Here is a 7,767-nt window from a genome sequence, read left to right as displayed (position 1 = left end):
GGAAAGATAAAATCTAATACCAGGGTCCTGCGCTTAAACAAAGGTCACTCCAATAGGATGAAGGAGGAGTTAGCTAAAGTAGACTGGATGCAAAGACTTTATGATGGGACATTTGACAAGCAGTGGAGAACTTTCAAAGTAATTTTTCAAAGTACTCAGTGAAAGTATACACCAGTGAAAAGGAAGGATTATAGGAAAAGGGGTAGTCTTCCATTGATATCTAAGGAAATAAGGGAGGCTTCTAAATTTACAGAGAAAGCATACAAAGTGGTCAAGTACAGCAGGAAACTAGAAGATTGGGAAAGCTCTAAACATCAACAGAAAGCCACAAAAAAATCTATAAAGAAAAGTAAGATGGATTATGAGAATAAACTAGCTCAGGATATAAACACATAGCCAAAAGTTTCGACAAATATATAAAACAAAAAAGAGTAGCTAAAGTAAACATTGTCCTTTAGAGGATGGGAAGGGGGATTTAGCAATGGGAATATGAGGAAATGGCCAAGGCACTGAACAGGTATTTTGTGTCAGTCTTCACAGTGGAGGACATGAGTAGCATGCCAGTAATTGACAAAGAAATGAAGGTAGGTGAGGGCCTCGATGTAGTGTTGGGCAAGCTAATTGAGCTAACAGCAGACAAGTCTCTTAGCCCTGATGGAATGCATTCCAGGGTATTAAAAGAGATGGCGGGAGAAATAGCAAATACACTTGTAGTAATTTTCCAAAGTTCACTGGACTCTGGGGCAGTTCCAGCAGATTGGAAAACAGCAAATGTGACACCATTATTTTGAAAATGAGTTACACAAAAAATGAGGAATTATAGACTGGTAAACTTAACTTCTAAGTGAGGAAGATGCTTGAGTCTATTATCAAGGAAGAAATAGCAAGGCATCTAGTTAGAAATTGTTCCTTTGGGCGGATGCAGCATGGGTTCATGAAGGGCAGGTCATGCTTAATTAATCTACTAGAATTCTATGAAAACATTATATTCATTGGAATTTAGAAGAATGAGGGGTGATCTTGTAGAAACATAAAATTATGAAGGGAATGGATAAGGTAGAGGTAGAGAGGATGTTTCAACTGGCAGGTGAAACCAGGACGGGAGGGCATTACCTCAAGATTAGGGGGAGCAGATTTAGGACTGAATTGAGAAGGAACTTCTTGACCCAAAGAGTAAGTAGTTGAGGCTTCTTCAGTAAATGTTTTTAAAGCTAAGATCAATACATTTTTGAACAGTAAAGAAAGTACGAGCTATGCACAGGTAAATGGAGCTGAGTCTATGGAAAGATCAGCCATGATCTTATTGAATGGTGGAGCAGGCTTGAGGGATCAGATGGGCCTACTCCTGCTCCTAGTTGTTATGTTCATTATTTCCACATTTAATGAGCATTTAGAACAGGAACTTCATTGGCAGAATATTATACTTACAAAATCAATTCAAATTCAAGGGTTTGGAACACATTTTATTTTCATTTGTATGGTTTTTGGTTATTACATTTGTTACACGTTGAGCTGGCAAATATTTAAGATGGAAAGCAACAAAACATATTAGAATTACAATGGTTAGCAGCAAAAGAGTGGATTCAATATTTGACAGAATTTGTCAAGCAAACATTCAGTCTTGTACAATATTCAGCATTGTAAGCATAACAGATTTAATTCCACCAGAATCTGTTAGTGTTCATAACTTTGGGAATAGGATTACAAGAATGTCAAATTAACACAACTCTATAGGGCATCATGGAACCCTCTTCATAAACTTATTTCATTATGATATGAATATTTTAATTTGCTAAAGGAGTGTGCTTATCTTGCTGAATATCTGCCGTAATCATCTACAAAAAGCCAAAGTCAACTTGGATGGATCAGATCAAGAAAATTCATTTTCAATGATTTTCATTTGTTGTTTATAACTTTCTAAATGTAGTAATTTACTTTGGCCATTGGGCATAGAGAAGGATTTGAAGTCTGTATTTTGAAATGTTTCTGCTTTTTGAGGTAGTAGTGATAGCTGATATTTATATTAGTTTGGGGAAAGTATCAAATCAAATACAGATTGCTGTTCAGGGTAGGTGACCAGAATGTATTCGTGGTTTTAAACATGAACCTTGATTTTAACGGTTAGACTTTAACCAGGAAAGCTATAATAGGACAAGAAAACAAGTCAGGTTAGTGACAGAAATATTTGCTTGAAGTGTTTCTACAACTAACTACTAAGGAACCCATTAAACCTCTACTGTATTTTATAGAGGAGATTTTGGTAGGTGTGGTTTTTAAAACATGTCAATTTTCTGACTTCAAATGTCAGCATTACTTCAACCAAAGAAAATCAGAAGGGAAAGTGGAGATTGAATAAAGCAAGTATGATCTATGAGTAGCAGGGCTTGTGAATTAATTTTAAACTGAGTTGAAATGGTGCTACTGTTACCAGCAATGAGATTGAAAATAAACCAAATCTTTAATTAAGGGCATTATGCTTTCACACTAAGTTGGTAACAGAAAATTAGCATCAATGTAGACATTTCTAAATTCTGCTGTTTTAGAGGTACAAGTAAAATATCTTCAGACAAGTTCATTTCTACAATGAGAGGTTGTGAACAAGCCTTCATCAATCACTGTACAAGAACAACAGTTTCTCTTTCAGTTTGTTGTTGGAAAATTAGCCACATTTCCAAAATACACTGAAGTGGCTGAGGCCCCTTTACAGGAGCCATTCTTTACCCTCAGGGGCCACATTGCTGATTGAAAGGCCGAGAACGTGGCATTTCTTTGTGGATTGGCATTTGCATTTTTCCATGATCTACATTCGGATCTAAACAGAAATGAAAGCAAAAAATAAGGTGAAGCAGTTCATGGTGCAATTAAATAGCACACCACCAATCATTCACTACTGAATACTTTAACACATGTTAGAACTTCTACTCTCTCTTGTTAGGAGTAGTTCTGAAAACCTTCAAAGTTTATGTAGGGAGGTGTGAGAGGTATACTGTGCCTGAAGAAACTGAAAGGGAAAGCTGGTCATTTTAATCTCTAATCCTGGCTAGGAACACAAGAGTAGGAGGCTTTTATGTTATTCAGTCCAGCAGCCATCTTCCCCATTCTAAAATATGGGTGATCATCCATCAACACACCATAGTCCTAGACGACCTCCATATCCCTTGATGTTGTTAGTAACTAGAAACCTATCAGTTTCTTTCTTGAATTTACATAATCCCTCACCTTTCACAGCACTCTGAGGTAGAGAGTTCCAAAGATTCACCACTCTTGAGTGAAGAGATTCTTCCTCATCTTAATCCTAAATGGCTTGCCTTTTATTCGGAGGCTGGGTCCCCTGGTTCTAGACCCCATAATCAGGTGAAGAAAAACACAGACCACTCATTTCCGGAACCTGCCCTATGATAAATACTAGTAACAAGGAACTGTGACAATACTATGGGTTTAAGAGATATATTTTGTCCTTTTTTTTAATGAAGAAAGTTGAGACAAAGGTGTTAAGCAGTCTGCTGAAATCCAGTAGAGTAAACAGCTTGTGGCCATAGGGCTTTTTAAAAAAAAGTTGGAACAATAAAAGCAGCCTGAATGGGTGGGTTCAAGCTCCCAAAGAATCAGGATTTTTAGTTTTAGCTTTCTGGATCTTGAAGCTGGTTGTGGAAGCTCTTATTCCTCTCTCTCTGACAGCTAAAAGCTGGGGTTCTCTTCCTGCTGCTAGAACTGCATTTGAGACAATCTATTTTACTGAATTTGCCTTGATTAAGGGTGCATTTGTGGGATGTTATTATATTGGAACAGTCAATTAGTTGTAGTTAATATAGCTATTATTTTGATAAACATTTCAGGAATTACAGTTAAGCTAATTATCTTTTGTCAGTGTTTTAACGGTAGTGTAAAATTAAAGTATGTTCTGCTTAAAGTCAATTAGCTTGACCAATTGAATTACATCTGTAATGCAGTGCCTTACACTTTTGTTTAAAATAAGAAAAAAGTTAGGATCTAGGCTACCTTAATATATTTTGAGGAGGTTTGGTCTGGTCCATATCAGAGTCATGTATGTGATTATAAGTTTCAGTCAAATTACAAAGGGGTTTGCACTTTAGTTTATTAAAGCAACAAAACCAACGAATTTAACAAAACAAAAAACTGCCAATACTGGACATCTGACAGAAAAACCAAAATTGCTGGAGAAACCCAGCAGGTCAGGCAGCATCTATGAGAATAAAGCAAAGTTAACGTTTTGGGTCCAGATTACTGTTCAGACCAGGTGACCAGAATGTGTTCGTGGTTTTAAACATGAACCTTGACTTTAATGGTTAGACTTTAACCAGGAAAGCTGTAATAGAACAAGAAAAGAAGTCAGGTTAGTGACAGAATGTTTGCTTGAAGTGTTTCTACAACTAACCCCTAAGGAACCCATTAAACCTCTACTATACTTTATAGAGGAGATTTTGGTAGGTATGTTTTTTAAAACATCTAGGAGAAAGTGAGGGCTGCAGATGCTGGAGATCAGAGGTGAAAAACGTGTTGCTGGAAAAGCGCAGCAGGTCAGGCAGCATCCAAGGAGCAGGAGAATCGACGTTTCGGGCATAAGCCCTTCTTCTGAAGAAGGGCTTATGCCCGAAACGTCGATTCTCCTGCTCCTTGGATGCTGCCTGACCTGCTGCGCTTTTCCAGCAACACATTTTTCAGCTCTGGTTTTTAAAACATGTCAACTTTCTGACTTCGAATACCAGCATTACTTCAACCAAAGAAAACCAGAAGGCAAAGTGAAGATTGAATAAAGCAACTATGACCGATGAATAGCAGGGAATAGGCTTGTGAATTAATTTTAAACTTAGTTGAAATGGTGCCACTGTTACCAGCATCTGAGGAAGGGTCACTTGTCCCGAAATGTTAAATCTGCTTTATCTCCACAGATGCTGTCAGTTTCTCCAGCAATGTCTGCCAATTAGTTTAATGTTTGAGTCAAATCCCTGTTTGTTGTGTGCATTTTGTTGTTCTGTGGTCCAGGAATCATTGTGAGGAGAGAGGGAATGGAATCTCTTAAAGCATTGACAAGGCTCCAGTATTGCTCTTGTAATCGAGCTGAAATCTGACATTCTGCAAATATGCCCTGTCATTTTAATGTTCTCTATCTGAATACCTGGAGGCAAAATTTTCCTGTTGTCTTTCCAGTGAATCACCTGCCTACTATTTTGCTTAGATCAAAATAGTCATGTTACCAGGCAAGGTTTAAGGGAGTTCAACTTATCAAACAGGTATTTCCTGTTAATGGAATACCGAACTCTGCAAAGTCATGCTGACACTAACACAATGCAAGCACTTAAATTGTCGTCTGATTTATTATCTAAAATTCCTATGGTAGAGATAAACAGATCTCAGTAATTTACAATAAATTTTCAAAGGCACAACTTGAAGAGACTGCTTTACACCAGAAAAAAAAATGTTTTTTCATCATGCATTACGGTATTAAAAGCAACAAGAAATCTTAACGATGCACGTACACTTTGCCTGACTGACTGCAGCCGGAGTTGATACAGATACCGTTCGATCTTCCTCCTTCCTGCCACAAAGGGCAGAGATCTTCCGTGCCACATATCGGCAGGCTTGGGGAAAAAAGAAATTTACAAATAAAACTCGTTGAATCGCCAGCTATTACTTTTGTTACATATTCCGGTCAGTTATGCTGTTTGGAACAATACATCGGTTCCTGTTATAGGGTATTAGATTAAGTAACGAAACATTCAGGGATAAAGCCGCTTTTGACAGGCTCAGGTAAAGTATGCACACTGAAGCAAGTGTACAGATTATTTCTTGCTCACGGAAAGTAATGCAAATGATGAGGAAAGTAATGCAAATGATGAGAAAAGTGCAACGAAGCAAAAAAAAAGCACCAGGGGTCATTGAATACCAGCACAGAATTAACCCATCAAGTCTGGGTGCAAAGGATAGAAATTAATTTGTGCTCCAACTGAAATGAAAATGCAATATTGTTTGTGGAAATTATATTAGACACCTCCTGTTTGAACTTTTCCTCTGCCTTTTTGGTCCGCTGGTACATGTATTACCCATCATAGAAACATGAAAAATAAAAATAGGTGTAGGCTATTCAACCCTTCAAGCCTGTTCTGCTATTCAATATTATCATGGCTGATTATCCAACTCAGTATCCTGTTCCCACTTTCTTCCCAAATCATTTGATCCCTTTAACCGTAAGAGCTTATCTCTCTCTTTCTCTCTCTCTCTTGAAATCATTCAATATTTTAACTTCAACTGTTTTCTGGGGCATAGAGTTCCATGGGCTCACCACTCTCTCTGGGTGAAGAAATTCCTCCTAAATGGCTACCCTGTATCTTTAAACTGTGACTGCTGGTTCCAGACTTGCCCATCTTTGAGAGCATCCTTCCTGTGTTTGTTATGGCTAGTCCTGTTAGAATTTTATAGATTTCTGAGATTGCACCACCAGCACTATCTCCCACCCCCGCCCTCCATTCTTCTCAATACAAGTGAATGTGATCCTAACCAATCTAGTCTCTCTTCATATAGCAGTCCTGCCATCCCAAGAATCCACCTGGCAAAGCTTCGTTGAACTTCCCTCTGATAAGGAGACCAAAACTGCCACAATACTCCAGGTGTGGTCTCACCAAGACCTTACACAAAACAGAAAGGTATCTCCGTTCCATATTTGTCCTGTTTATATTTCTTAACATAGTGTTTGGAAATTTGCTTACAATGTTGATCGAAATGCATGTTGTAATAAAAAAAGTCATAACACAGATCATTTGCTTTTAATGCAGACTTTCCTTGTATGACTCATCATTTATTTGGAGCAATATGCAGTAATTACACTCAGTGAATAAGAAGCACTTATTTTCAGCCTGCCTCAGATTAAATGAAGTAAAAAGTGAGATGGGAGCACCTTACCATTAGTAATAACTCATACCATCTTGTATCTTCTTTTTCCACTCACAACTGATGGGTCTAATTTCTGTTAGAAATTGCCCACAGAACCCAGGTATGAATTTGACCTGCAGGGTACAAACCAGTAGGCATTGTGTTGTGAACTGACAATTAGTCCTACAACTTATACTGCAGTAAACTTCCTGCAAACAGTATAGAATAAATGTTGAGAGCCTATTACACAAAGGAGAGAATTTAATAACATCATCTAGCACCAGAAACATTATGCTGTTAATTGTGTATATACTAGTGTCTACAATATTAATAATTTTATCTAGAAGAGTGGAATTTAACCTGATAAATATCTGCTAAACTTGGATCACACAATATGTAATAACATTTTGGAATAGGTTGATTAGAAAATACCTATAATTTGTACAGAACTCAACACAGACTCAATGTTAAACTGTAACCATTATCTGCAATACAGCTGAAACTTACCCTTGTGTGCAGTTGCCAAGAATCAGCTGCCGAACTTTACCTTGAAGGTTTTTATAGGTAGATAGTAACTCCACCTTTTGTTACCACAACAACTATGTAACACGTGAACAAAACAGAACTAGCCAGTTGAAGCACGATGGAATATCAGTTCATGTAATTATTCAGATTTTCTAGACTTCAGCCAGTCAGGCTTTTCCAATCCCTGTTTATAAGACTCTGTTGATCAGTTTTTTATTTAAACGCTGCTGGAGCAGCTTCAAATGCTCCTTGACTGTTTTTCTCTGGACTGGACATTGGAACTGTGTGCAATTTAGATAATAAGTGAAAATACTGTTTTACAGGAACTACTGTTTGTTAAAGAGGACTGCAAAT

The 7,767-nt window shown here is 37.6% G+C and overlaps 1 long non-coding RNA gene across 1 annotated transcript; it reads right to left on the bottom strand.

Annotated features, from left to right (window-relative positions):
• Window positions 1–1,442: 1,442 nt before the first annotated feature.
• On the bottom strand, window positions 1,443–7,414 carry LOC122564791 (uncharacterized). Its single transcript, XR_006316000.2, has 4 exons — window positions 7,396–7,414; window positions 6,919–7,022; window positions 5,499–5,600; window positions 1,443–2,812 (listed from the first exon to the last, which is right to left on the bottom strand). It is a non-coding gene; the product is annotated as an uncharacterized LOC122564791 (long non-coding RNA).
• Window positions 7,415–7,767: the final 353 nt, after the last annotated feature.

The sequence above is a fragment of the Chiloscyllium plagiosum genome, unplaced genomic scaffold (assembly GCF_037043375.1).
Source record: "Chiloscyllium plagiosum isolate Xiang-an unplaced genomic scaffold, Cpla_swu_hap1 HiC_scaffold_21, whole genome shotgun sequence".
NCBI classification, from domain to species: domain Eukaryota; kingdom Metazoa; phylum Chordata; class Chondrichthyes; order Orectolobiformes; family Hemiscylliidae; genus Chiloscyllium; species Chiloscyllium plagiosum.
Note: the sequence above shows the minus strand (reverse complement) of the source record. Positions and strands in the feature narration are given on the sequence as shown.